General features: G+C 42.7%; 1 protein-coding gene across 7 annotated transcripts in view; it reads right to left on the reverse strand.

The window, feature by feature from the left end:
• Positions 1-14729, reverse strand: part of l3mbtl3 (L3MBTL histone methyl-lysine binding protein 3) — a 185840-nt gene that overhangs the window by 157990 nt on the left and 13121 nt on the right. For 3 of the 7 annotated variants that reach the window (XM_041188287.1, XM_041188290.1, XM_041188291.1), the window contains exon 2: positions 6100-6367. The exons of 1 other annotated variant lie outside the window; for it this stretch is intronic. The gene's annotated coding sequence lies outside the window, so the exon portion shown is untranslated. Of the gene's footprint in view, positions 1-6085; positions 6368-8844; positions 8909-14729 lie in introns of those variants that run through there. 3 more of the 7 variants (XM_041188286.1, XM_041188289.1, XM_041188292.1) reach the window with 3 other exon arrangements.

The raw sequence follows: 14729 nt of genomic DNA on the forward strand, positions 1-14729 counted from the left end.
CCTGCTTTCTGCCTCCCTCCCTTTTTGAATAAAGGTATCACATTTGCTATTTTCCAATCCAGTGAAACCATCCCCGAATCTAGGGGATTTTTGAAAATTAAAACCAACGCATCAACCATCTCCCAACCACTTTTTTAAAACCCTAGGATGAAGTCCATCAGGATCCGAGGATTTGTCAGCACACAGCTCCAACAATTTGCTCAATGCCACTTACTGGGTGCTTGTAATCCTCCCTCCCATTTCCTGATTTACAGCTATTTCTAGCATGTTACTTGCATCCTCTATAGTGAGGACCAATGCAAAATGCCTCATTAATTCATCTACCATCTCCTTATTTTCCTTTATTAATTCCCTAAACTCACTCTTTGTAGGATTAACACTCATTTAAATATCTATAAAGTAAGAAAAGAGTTAATATAGAAACTCTTACTGTCTTTATATTTCTAGCTAGCTTTCTCTCATACTTTAATTTTTCTCTCATTAATCTTTGTCCTTCTTTGCTGTTCTTTATATTCTGTCCAATCTTCTGAACTGCTACCCATCTTTGCACAATTAAATGCTTTTTCTTTTAAGTCTGATACTGTCTTTAACTTTTTTACTACAGATGGTGGGTCTTCCCCTTGGAATTTTTGTGTATTCTGAAATATCCTTTTAAACATCTGTCACTGCATCTTTATTAACCTATCCCTTAACCTCATTTGCCAGTTCACTTTAGCTAGCTCTGCTTTCATGCCCTCAAGTCCAAAATGCTAGTTTTGGACTCACTATTCCCTCCCTCAAACTGAATGCAAAATGTAATCATATTATGATGGCTGTTACCTAGGGATTACTATGAGGTTATCAAATATGAGGTTCACTGAGGTCATCATCAATTAATCCTATCTCAATGCACAATACCAGGTCTGCTTGTTCTCTGGTTGGCTCCAGAATGTGCTTTTCTAACAAACTATCCCAAAAACATTCTATGAACCCCTAATCTGCACTACCTTTGCCCATCTGATTTTTTTCAGTCTATATGTAGATTAAAATACCCCATGATTATTGCTGTATATTTCTGACAAGCTCCCATTGTCTCATCCTTTATACTCTGTCCTACCATGTAATTACAATTAGGGAGCTTGTATACCACTCCAAGTGACTTCATACCTTTAACATTTCTCATCTCAGCCCAAACAACTTCGATACCCTGGCTCCCTGAACTTAGGTCATGCCTCCCTAATGTGCTAATACCATCATTATTTAATAATGTCACCCCACTGCCTTATTCTAGCTTCCTGTCCTTCTTAAAATGTCATGTACCTTTCAATATTCATTCAGTCCCAATTGATATCAGTCTGAGCCATGCCTCTGTATTGGCTATCAAATCATACTTACTTATATTTGTTCTTTCATCTGTTCTGTTTCAAAAGCTGTGTGCATTCAGATACACAGAGCCTTTAGTTTTGTTCTTATATTTTTATAAAGTCTAGCCTTATCTGCTGATTTACTCTTTCCCCTCCTGTCATGGTCTGCTTATCATTTCCCATATTAGTACCCTTCTCTCTTGCCTTGTCTCTACTCTTTGATTTACTGCATCTTCCCAAATTTGATCTTTTGCCCCCACTATTTAGTTTAAAACCCTCTCTACTTCTCTAGTCATGTGGCTCACTAGAACACCAGCCCCAGCATGGTTCACGTAAAAACCATCCCAATGACGCAGCCCCCACTTTTCTCCAGTACTGATGCCAGTGCCCCACAAACCACAACCCACTTCTCCCACACCAGTCTTTGAGCCATGCATTCATTTCTCTAACCTTATTTGCTATATGTCAATTTGCACATAGCTCATTATTTTGTTTGTACATGTTAAGTTCGCCAGTACCAATGAGGTTTTCCAATATATGCAATACTGTGCTTAACAATGAACTTGACAATGACTTAGAACCATAGAAAAGTTACAGCACAGAAGGAGGCTATTTGGCCCATCTTGTCCATAGCAGCCCGAGGGCACCCAGGTGCCCTTTCTAATCCCATCTTCCTGCACCTGGCCCATAGCCCTGCAGCTTACAGCACTTCAGCAGCAGATCCGGTTGCTTTTTAAAAGATTTTAAAGTTTCTGCCTCTACCACCAACCTGGGCAGCGAATTCCAGACACCCACTACTCTCTGTGTAAAAAAGTTCTTCATGCACCCCGCCCCCCCGACACCTTGTGCCACTTATCTTGAATATACGTCCCCAGTTCTAAAATTCTCCATCAAGGGAAACTATTTTATCCTGTCCACTCTATCTATTCCCCTCATAATTTTGTATATCTCAATCAAGTCACCTCTCAGCCTGATTTGTTCTAAGGAGAATAACCCCAACCTATCCAATCTCTCCTCGTAGCTACACTTTTCTAACCCTGGCAACATTCTTGTAAACCTCCTCTGCACTCTCTCCAGAGCTATTACGTCTTTCCTGTAATGCGGTGACCAGAAGTGCACATAATACTCCAGTTGTGGCCTCACCAGTGTTTTATACAATTCCAACATTATACGCTTACTTTTATATTCTATACCTCTGTCAATGAAGGAGAACATTCCATATGCCTTCTTTACAACCTTGTCTACTTGAACTGCTGCCTTCAGGGACCCGCGTACTTGTATGCCAAGTCTCTCACTTCATCTAACCCTCTTAGTATATTCCCATTTCTTTTGTGATCCCTGTAACTGTTTGACCTCCCTAAATGTATGACCTCACTTCTCTATGTTAAAATTCCTCTGCCACTTTACTGCCCACTCCACCAACCCATCTATAATCGTTTTGGAGATTATGGCTATCCACTACTCGGCCAATCTTTGTGTCATCTGCAAATTTCCCAATCGTGCCCCCCACATTCACGTCCAAATCATTAATATATAACACAAACAACAAGGGACCCAACACCGAGCCCTGTGGAACACCGCTTGAGACAACTTTCCATTCGCAAGGGTATCCAGCTACCATTACCCTTCGTTTCCTGTTACAAAACCAACCTTTTATCCAGTTTGCCACATTACCTTGAATCCCATGGGCTGTTACTTTCTGACCAATCTGCCATGTGGGACCTTGGCAAATGCCTTGCTAAAATCCATGTACACAACATCCACTGCACTACCTTCATCAACCCTTCTTGTCACTTCCTCAAAGAGTTCAATCAAATTTGTGAGACAAGACCTTCCTTTAACAAATCCATGATGACCATCCCTGACTAGTTCATGCCTTTCCACATGACAGTTAATCGTATCTCTCAGGAGTGATTCTACTAATTTGCTCACCACTGGTGTAAGACTAACTGGCCTATAATTATTTGGCATTTCCTTTGATCCCTTTTTAAACAATGGAACTACGTTTGCATTTCTCCAGTCCTCCGGTACCTCCCCTGTATCTAGTGAAGATTGGAAAATCATCCTCAGAGCATCTACTATCCCCTTCCTGACTTCCTTCAGGAGCCTCGGAAACAATTCATCTGGCCCTGATGACTTATCGCCTTTCAAGGATTTCAACCCTTCGAGTACTTCCTCTCTCTTTGTGACTATCCCGTCCAATATTTTGCAGTGTTCCTCCTGGCCTACTATATCTACATCCTCCCTTTCCTTTGTAAAAACGGAGACAAAATATTCATTCAAAACCCTTCCAATAGCCTCTGCATCTACACAAAAGTTTCCATCTTCATCTCTGACAGGTCCCACTTTTTCTTTAACTAATCTTTTAGCATTAATGTATTGGTAAAACATCTTTGGGTTGTCTTTAACTTAACTTGCTAATCTTTTTTCATGTTCGCTCTTTGTTTTCCTTTTTAACTTTGTCCCTGCACTTCCTAAATTCGTCTAGGCTATCTGCACTGCTTAGTTCTTTGTGCTTATCGTAGGCTTTCTTTTTCTGTTTGATCTTCCCCTGTATTCCTCTAGACAACCAGGGAAGTCTAGATTTGGCAGCACCACCCTTATTTTTACAGGGACATGTCTACTTTGTGCAATTAGGATCTCGCTTTTTAGTGCTTCCCAATGGTTTTCCACTGTTTTATCCTCCAACAATGCTGTCCAATCTACCTCAGCCAAGTCCCTTCTCATTTCTGTAAAATTTGCCTTCCCCCAGTTCAAGACTTTTACTCCTGCCTTATCTCTATCCTTTTCCATGGTAATGCTAAATCTAACTGAATTGTGATCACTGTCCCCAATATGGTTGTCAACTGTCACTTCACCCACATGCCCTTCTTCATTCCCCAAGACTAGGTCTGGAATTGCATCTTCTCTCTATGGGTTTGTCACTAATTGGTTGAAAAAATTTTCCTGGACACACTGCATGAATTTTTCTGCCTCAGTGCCCCATATATTGTTTGAATCTCAGTTGATATTAGGGTAGTTTGAATCCCAGTTGATATTAGGATAGTTGAAGTCTCCTACTATTATTGTCCTCTTGTTCTTACAAGCAGAAATTTGCCTACATATTTGTTCTTCTATCTCCCTTTCACTATTTGGGGGTCTGTAGTATGACTGCCCCTTTTTTATTTCTAAGCTCAACCCATAAAGTCTTGTTTCTTGACCCATTTAGTATATCATCCCTTCTCACAACTGGAATTAATCCTTTAACCATTAGTGCTACCCCTCCTTTTTTTTTATCTCCTACTCTATCGTGTCTGAAGACTCTATACCCAGGGATATTTAGCTGCCTGTTTTGTCCTTCCTTAGCCAGGTCTCCGTTATAGCAATGACATCTTGCTGCCATGTGTCTACCTGTGCCCTTAACGCATCTACCTTGTTTGTAATACTCCTTGCATTGAAGTAGAAATAGTTTAACCCTGTCAATTCCTTTGCTGGACACTTTTTAAACTTTGCTTCTCCTGTAACTCCATGTCTATCACAACGTCCCTAGCTAATGTTCTACCTCCATTTTTCTGATCTGAATCTGACCTATCTGATCCTACTCCTGGGATCCTATCCCCCTGCCACGCTAGTTTAAATACTCCCCAACAGAACTAGCAAAAGCCCCTGCAAGGACACTGGTCCCAGCTCTGCCTGGGTGCAGCCCATCCTGTTTGTACAGGTCCCACCTTCCCCAGCAACGGTCCCAGTGCCTCAAGAATCTGAATCCCTCTCGGCTACACTATCTCTCCAGCCACGTGTTCATTTGGCCTATTCTCTTATTCCTGCTCTCGCTAGCACGTGGAACTGGGAGTAATCCTGAGATTACTACATTTGAGGTCCTGAATTTTAATTTATCTCCTAACTCCCTGTAATGAGTTTGCAGGTCCTCATCCCTTAGTTTACCTATGTCATTCGTACCAATGTGTACCACGACCACTGGTTGCTTACCTTCCCTCCCCAGAATGTCCTGTAGCTGCTCCGTGACATCCCGGACCCTGGCACCAGGGAGGCAACATGCCATCCTTGATTCACGTTTGCGGCCACAGAAGCATCTGCCTGTGCCCCTAACTATTGAATCCCCTATCACTTTGGCCCTGCCACTTGTTTTCCTCCCACCCCTCTGAGCAGCAGAGCCACCCACAATGCTGTGAACTTAGCTGTTGCTGCTCTCCCGAGGGGCCATTCCCCCCCAACAGTATCCAAAGTGGTATATCTGTTAGAGAGGGGGATGACCACAGGGGACTCCTGCACTACCTTCCTGAGTCTTTTACTGTTCCTGATGGTCACCCATTTCCTTTCTGCCTGTGTAATATTCACCTGCGGTGTGACCACTTCGTTAAACGTGCTATCCACGACTTGTTCAGCATCACAGATGCTCCACAATGAGTCTACCCACAGCTCCAGCTCCGAAATCCAGTTAGCTAGAAGTTGCATTTGGACACACCTTCCGTACAGTCAACAGGGACACTGGAAGCGTCCCTCATTTCCCACATCCTGCAGGAGGAGCATATCATGGGTCTGAGATCTCCTGCCATGATGTCCCTCTCGATTAAGCTAGTTACTCCCTTAAAAAACACACTAGCTTGGGGCCTTATTTATGTTAGCTAGAAACCTTGTTTCTTGACAAATTATACTTGTACAGTACTATTCTATACTTTTTTTTCCAGCTCCTCAGTAGTAAGCAATGAAAAACTTTAATAGATTGAAAAAAAAAAACTCACCAGGATTTACTCACCAATCAGCTGCTTTTTTTTTAAAATCCACTTTCAGAAGAGAGTGTCCCTTGCAGGTCTGGTGCTCTTCTGAAGGTATTGCCTCTCTTTTTTTGGTTTGAGGAGGGGGGGAAGAATGGAAACACTACAGCAATGTAATGTTTGGGGCTATTCCGTTCTTTGACAGTGGGTCCTGCTCGATCCCCTTCTGAGTCGCGGTGTCTGCGGTGACTTCTCCCAGAATGCTTCAGTCACTTCTCACTACTGCATCTGTTGGACTTAGTCTTCATTCTTAGAAATAAAAGATACATTTAGATATTGCCATGCCCCTTCTCAGAAAATCCCTAAGCACCTCAAAACCAAAAAAAAAGTGGGAGAGGGGAAGACCCAGAGACAGGCAGCAGCATTAATTTTTTCTCTCTCCACAGATGCTGACGGACCTGTTGAGTATTTCCAGTACTGTTTTTATTATGGTGTTATAGTGCAGCAAAATCCAAAGAAGTCGAATCCTAGGAGATGCACCCATTAATTTTGTGTTAAGTGGAGCTTCATGAGAGCCGGGGAGGCCCCATTCCCACATGAATGTGTCTCTATGAAACCAAATATGCCTACAAACGTGGTCCTACATCAAAACCAAGATTCAAATGCCAGATTCAAATGCCAAATGAAAACACAGTAAAAAGTAAATGTGTGAAAAAGTCTTTATTCAATCTATTCACACCTCACAATTGCCTCGCCTTGTAAAAGGCAGAGCTTTGTATTGAAAAATGTCAGGTGTTAGCGCCAGAAAAATTCCATAATCTTTTTCTGCTTAGCATGCTTTGTCAAATCAAACCAGTAATCTGTTGCTGCAGGTGAGCTCCATATAGCCCAGCTTCTTTGCCAGGGCGACCCCCATTTCCTGGACTGGACCAGAAATGGGAATGTTCCCTGCTCCAGCTGCCTTGGGCTGTGTTAGCTAAGCTTCTTCAACATCAGGATAGGCAGCTGTTCTCATGCTCTTCCTTGCTGTAGAGAATGCCTGCTTGTTCACCTGTTTCAAGATGTTCGCCTTTCATAATGATGGGCAAACTCAATGGCGGAATCTCATACTTCATAATGTCTGCTTTCAGCTTCTTGCTACTGTATTCCACTTGCTGTATCAACATTCACTTTCTCTTCAGTTGACAACACTTTTAAGTTCACAGGTTCAGCCATACTCGCAGGTTTGGAGACCTCGATGTCAAACGATGGCTTTCCCAGCACTTTATGATTTTGTGCTCTTATGTGGCCTAACTCTACTCTGATTGGTTAGTGCGGTCATATGACAGGCTTTGACAAGCTTGGTTAATCCAGAGTTACCAGCGTGGAATTTTGGCTCATCATAAGCATCATTCTAAGGAATTTGCTATTCTGCTGGCAGGAATGGTTGACAACTTCAACATAACCAGAATTTGTCTCATCGGAGTTTGACTCATCACGATTTCACTGTAGTTTCGTTTGTGTTTACTTTGAACTTTGTGCACTTATGTTGCACTTTACTACTTATGGAGTGTAGAGTCATACAGAAATAGTATGCATTTGGTGCTGACCTATTCAATCAAGTGATGATTATCAGCATGCTTATGTATGGTCAGGTTCTACGATTGAATTGAAGAAATGCTCTTTTATTTGTAATGGGGAAATAAGGAATAAAGCAGTGCTTCCCAAACCTTTTCCCATTGCACCCCCATTTTGAGGCTCGAAAATCACCAGCACCTTCTCAAGGGCAATTAGGAATGGGCAATAAATGCTGACCTAGCCAGCGACACCCACATCCCACGAACAAACAAAATAAACTGTCTTTGATTGTTATAGTCTTTTAACAGCCTAATGCTCAGTGCTACTCTGCCACCTATTGAACCTGGCTATTCAATCTCCTGTTGTGGAAAAAGTAATTTATATACTTTAAATGCCAGCACATCTTCTACATTAGTATATTAATTATAAAACAGTATCAAGAGGTTAATGAGGATGTGATGAAAAAATTCAGAAATACAAATTGCACACAGAACTGGCAACATACAAACAACTTTTCCTGTGAATTTTCCTGCGAATATAAAGGCCTAGGAGTTTACAGCAATAATGATGACAACTTCTAGAATCTGAAAGCATGTACTTAAACATAAAAATGCAGAAGTTTCTTTCAGTGATTTATCCTTCACCATAGGGTTCTCTATTGAAGTACCCCCACAATGCAATTAATTAGAAATTACTGATAGGATGAGAACTCGCCATTTTATGTTATTAGTCTTGCTGTGAAAATCCTTGAGAAGGTTATATCTTGTTGAATGAACTGTGTCTGCGTTGTTAATGGCAGACTAAGTTAATTATTATTGCTGAAATAACTTTCTGGTCATGAAAACCTAATTTTATATTTATTAAATGCCAATTTTTTCCATAATGATAAAAAGTCCACATCTTTACGTTAATTTATTAATAAAAAAAGGTTTGTGGTATCCCAGTTCCTACCTGAATCCTATGTGTATGTCTCAATGTCTCACTTATTTTGCTCTAAGATTTAATTAAAAATGGAGAATAATCTTCCTAGTTTGCTGCATGTGAGAATATTTCGATGCAATTGGCAGCTTATCCTGCTTGATAACATCACTGTTGCTGCACACCTGTAGATCCCCTCAATTTGGCACCAAATTCAAACTAACACATGGAAAAATGAAATCCACATCACTGAGACCATTACGGGCACCTTTCTTCAAATTTACAGGCGTGCACGTTGATCTGCTACTGACCACGAAATCCAGTCCAGTGTAATTGAAGAGTGATGGATAATTAAGACGCCCTAAAAACAAATTCGTAAGATACAAATTAATTTTCAAGTTAGATACTGTCATCGAATGAAGCTTTGTGGGTAGAGTTTAGGAATAAAAAAGGGGCAGCCACATTGTTAGGGGTTTATTATCGATCCCCAGATAGTCAGAGGGAAATTGAGGAGCAAAAACGTGCACAATTTGCAGAGATGTGTAAAAACAATAACAATATGGTAATTATATTAAGCGATTTCAACTTTCCCCGCATTAATTGGGATAGACATAGTGTTAAGGGCTTGGATGGAGTGGATTTCTTGAAATGTGTACAGCAGAACTTTTTAGGTCAATATGTACAGGGTCCAATAAGGGACGATGCATTGCTGGACCTAATTCTGGGGAATGAAGCCAGACAGGTGGCTGAGGTGGTGGTGGAGCATTTTAGTGATAGCAACCACAAAATGGTACAATTTCAGCTTGTTATAGACAAAGCAATGGACAAGTTGCAGGAAAATGTTTTGGATTGGGGGAAAGAGTGGATTTCAGTAAAGTAAGGCAGGATCTGGCCAAGGTAGACTGGGAGCAGCTACTTGTGGGGAAATCTACAGGAGGAGCAATGGGGGGCATTCAAAAAGGAAATGGGGAGGGTACAGGCTCAACATGTTCCCTCTAGGATGATAGGAAGGAGTAACAAGCCCAGAGAACCATGGATGACCAGAGGCATTCAGCTTTCGATGAGAAGAAAATGAGAGGCTTTTAGCAGGTTCAAGGGGAGCAAATCAGCAGAGCCATTAGTGGAGTGCAGAAAGTGCAGGATGGAGCTTAAGAAAGCAATCAGGAAAGCAAAGAGGAGATATGATAGCTCGGACTGGGAAAAGTAGGGAAAATCCCAAGATATTCTATAAGTATGTCAATGGGAAGAGGATAACCAGGGAAAGAGTAGGGCCCATTAGGGACCAAGGGGGCAATCTATGGGTGGAGCCAGAGGACATCAGTAGAGTGTTGAACAAATACTTCACATCCATCTTCACCCAAGAAAATGAGGATGAAGGTGTGGAACTCGGGGAGAGGGACTGCAAGGTTCTTGAGCAAATTGATATAGGGAATGACAAGGTATTGGAGGAGTTGGCAGGCTTAAAAGTGGACAAATCTCCAGGTCCGGATGATTTGTGTCCCAGACTGCTGAGGGAAGCAAGGGAGAAGATTGCAGGGACTTTGACCCAAATTTTTAATTCCTCTCTGGCCACGGGGAGGTGCCAGAGGACTGGAGAACAGCTAATGTGGTTCCGCTATGTAAGAAGGGCTGTAGAAATAAGCCAGGGAACTACAGGCCAGTGAGTCTCATGTCAGTGATAGGGAAACTATTGGAGAAAATTCTGAAGGAGAGAATCTATCTCCACTTGGAGAGGCAAGGTTTGATCAGGGATAGTCAGCATGGCTTTGTCAGAGGGAGGTCATGCCTAACAAATTTGATTGAATTTTTGAGGAGATGACCAGGTGTGTAGATGAGGGTAGTGTAGTTGATGTAGTTTATATGGATTTCAGCAAAGCCTTTGACAAGATCCCACATGGGAGAGTTATAAAGAAGGCAAATGGACATGGGATACAGGGTAATTTGATAAGGTGGATACAAAATTGACTTAGGTGTAAGAGATACAGGGTGATGACAACAGGATGCTTTAGCGACTGGAAGCCAGTGTCCAGTGGCATACCATAGTGATCCGTGCTGGCTCATTTATATAAACGACATGGATGACTATGTGGGGGTTAGGATTAGTAAGTTTGCTGATGACACAAAGATTGGCCGATGGTTAACAGTGAGGTTGAGGTGCCTTGAGCTACAGGAAGATATAGACGGGACGGTCAAATGGGCAGATAAATGGCAGATGGAATTTAACCCTGAAAAGTTGAGGTGATACACTTTGGAAGGAGTAATTTGACAAGGAAGTATTCAATGAACGGCATGACACTAGGAAGTTCTGAGGAACAAAGGGACCTTGGCGTGTGTGTCCATAGATCTCTGAAGGCAGAGGGGCATGTTAGTGGGGTGGTGAAAAAGACATAATGCACACTTACTTTTATCAACCGAGGCATAGATTACAAAAGTAGGGAGATCATGTTGGAGTTGTATAGAACCTTGGTAAGGCCACAGCTGGAGTACTGTGTGCAGTTCTGGTCGCCACATTATAGGAAGGATGTGATTGCATAGGAGGGGGTGCAGAGGAGATTCACCAGGATGTTGCCTAGGATGAAACATTTAAGTTATGAAAAGAGGTTTGATAGACTTGGGTTGTTTTTGTTAGCAGAGAAGACTGAGGGGCGACCTGATCGAGGTGTGCAAGATTATGAGGGGCATGGACAGGGTAGATAGGGAGCAGCTGTTCCCCTCAGTTGAAGGGTCAGTCACGAGTGGACATAAGTTCAAAGTCAGGGGCAGGAGGTTTAGGGGGAATGTGAGGAAAAACGTTTTACCCAGAGGGTGGGATGCACTGCCTAGGAGAGTGGTGGAGGCAGGTTGCCTCACATCCTTTAAAAAGTACCTGGATGAGCATTTGGCACGTCATAACATTCAAGGCTATGGACCAAGTGCTGGTAAATGGGATTAGGTAGATAGGCCAGGTGTTTCTCACGTGTCGGTGCAGACTCGATGGGCCGAAAGGCCTCTTCTGCACAGCATGATTCTGTGATTCTGTCTAAGATACAGTACAAGAGTAAAGGGGGGGACAAAACAGTAAAAACTGGGAAATACGAGTACTGCTCCGAACCGGCGTTCCATTTTAAGGTATACGAAGACCAGTTCGGAGCAGCGCTCTTATTTCCTAGTTTTTAAATGTTTTTTCCCCCATTGACTGTTTTTACGCTGAAGGATAGAAAAAAATCCTGAATGCCCTATGAAAAGAACTAGTTATATTCATTACCACATAAATATCTACAAAAATTCATCCATTAAAAAGCAGAAATAATTTAGAACTACTGTGCTATCTAAAAATATATGCTGTAAGATTCAATAAGACCCGAAAACAGATGCAACAGTGATGTACGGTCAACCCTGTATCCGTTGCTTCTGATACAGGCAGCACGAAAATGTTAATTTATTTAAATGATTTCATTTGAATCATTTTAATGACTGCAGCCATGCGCAAGTCCGCTGCTGAGTGGCTGCAAGCCTGAGCATGGGGCACAAGATCTTAAGAGGTTACCACAAGTTCCAGCTAGTCTGACTATTTAAAGCCAGCCTGCATCTTTTGAGGGGTGGGGGTTGGCTGGAGGAGGTGCTGGTAATTATAGTGAATGTGAGTTTGACCTGGGAAAGACAATGAATGGCACAACATGGAAGGGAGCAAGTTCCATGATTTTCCAGTGCTGCACTGAAGGCCTTGGTCGAGGTGGTGCAGGGAAGGAGGGATAGCAGCAATCTACAAGACCGGAGCACATTCTACACAAACTCGCAGAAGGCAGTGATGTGATAGCTCTGGCAGTCAACTCCAGGAGTCTAGCCCCAAGAGGCTGGTTGTGGCGCTAGAAACAGTGGCCTCACACCTCAAGGTTAGTGAATGCATCTTCAAATACCATATCACACCGAAAAAGCCACTAGTCCCACAGACTGTTCAATGTACCAAACCCCCATCACTCATCTGCCAACACTCTCCATAAAATATGACTCATACCTAATATCCATAGCTCCATCTCATACTCGTAAACATAGCACTGCTACAAGCCTCAACTAGCATAAACTGCCAGCTATTCAACCTAATAGCCAAATCATCACCCAAACACACCACCACATTAACTGGCACTGCCGCCTCTCTTGCAGGACACAGGGCAATAACAACTAAACTGCATCACCACATGTTCTTTCGTCCCATGAAGAGGTTTTGCTCATCAGCCTTGCAACCTGCTTGAGGCTGTGGCCAGTGGCAGGAATGAAATCAATCACTGAAGATGACAACGTGCTCATACCTAATCCTCCTTACATTCACTTCCTGCTCTTCACACAGTACCTTCTGATTTACACTGTCTGCAACTTGTAAGCATGCACCTCATTTCCCAACACCACAAGCACTCCTCACAACAAATTTACCCTTGTACTTATCTCTATTCAGGTGCTCAAGAACGGGAACTGGGCCAGGCAGTGATGGAGCAGAAGACAGAGGAGCAGGAAGACAGTGAAAATGACAAAACTCCGTAACTTTCCCTCACACTTGCAGCCAGCAGCTCAGATACTGACATTGCATGTATTTAGAGGAAAGCTTGAATTTGGGGGGTGAGGGATAAATTTCACAAAAACAAAGACCAGAGCACTTTCCAAAGAAACTCTCGGGAGGCCTTTCTCCATATGGCGAGATACCATACACGAGTGGCCGACAGCCTAGGCAGGAAACAATAGCACAAGTGGCAGTTCAGAGTACAAGATCATACACAGGTTCTGCTCCAAAAGATTGGATGAGGGCTATGAAGGGGTAACAAACAGAAGAAAGTTGATGGGTGTAGAATAATGGGTTAATGAGACCATGATGTTAATAATGATGCAAGTGTGACATCAAGGGTCATGACCAAGAGGCTCTAAAAAAGCAAGACAGAACAGTCTGTCCTGGAGATCATGTACTCCATGAAGTATGAACATAAAGATTTGGATAGAGCTTGGAACCCATCCCCTCCAGCATGGAAGTGGTAGCCAACTCCATTCACATACTTATGGACTCATCCATTGATAACCAATGTTTCAGTTTGCACTGAAGCACAAGCAGAAGCCACTGAACGTTTGGAGTTCTGCAGTGGCAGCTCAGACTGAAGTCATTGTTGATACAAATACAAGTGTTCAAAGGGGTTTACAGGGCATCTCAGCAGCAGAATAATCTATTCTCTGACACATTGCTAGGATGGTGGAGGCATTGCTCCAGTAGAGTGGAAGGGCACCATACAGCTCAAACCTGCTGCCCTCTTTCAAGGCATTAGCATTCATTCTCCCACAATCACCAAATCACCAAGTCAACTAGCCAGACCAGACTGCTGCAGCCCACATGGAGGTGGTGTTGTTGAAGTCAGGGCTTCTAGGCCCAGAGCTGCTCAAGGTCATCCTGCAAGGTTATCTGCAATCTCCCTGACTGCAAGTCAGCAGCCTTCCACCAGCAATGCTGCAACCACTAAGGTAGCACTGTATAGTAGCACTAGGGCAGACAACGGCTCACAGAAGACAGGCACTCAGATAATATACAAGGGAAAATAGTTTTCTTTTGTATTGCAATATGACCATGTTTCCTTTATAAATTCTGTTTGTAACGTTAATTTTATGGTGGTTTTTATTTTTACATTGTGAGTAAGACGACTCTATGATGGTTAGTGACAGAGGAAGTCAGTTTTGGGGCTGTTAGTAAATGGGAAATTGGGTTTGCATTCACTGATACTGTCAGGTAAGTTGACATGGACAACTGGCCAGAAAGGAGTGTGTTGATTGCCTCCTCCCTTCCTCCTATTCTTGAACTAGTGACCATTTAGCTGATGACATGGGCCGTTCAGGATACGGCAGACCACTTCAAATTCTGCCAAGTACAACAGGGCTCTCCTGGAACTTTGCAGGCTGAAGAAGCATTGTTTAAGCACCCAAATGGTCAGCTTGATCACATCCCATGGGGCAACATGACTTTTGTTACATGCATGCTGTCCAGGTGTGCACCAGAATAATGGGCCATTTGGTCTGTGATAACAAGGCAGTAACTAGCCTCTGATTTATCATGATGGCTGAAATACAGGTAGTACAGCAGACTGCTGCCAGGATACCAGGCATTGACCTACATGATTTACTGTATATAGTTACACACTTGAGGGAGGGGAATTGCTTTAAGCTGCAGTACACCTCAGAGTTAACATGT

This window comes from Carcharodon carcharias, chromosome 5 (genome assembly GCF_017639515.1).
Source record: "Carcharodon carcharias isolate sCarCar2 chromosome 5, sCarCar2.pri, whole genome shotgun sequence".
Classification (NCBI taxonomy): domain Eukaryota; kingdom Metazoa; phylum Chordata; class Chondrichthyes; order Lamniformes; family Lamnidae; genus Carcharodon; species Carcharodon carcharias.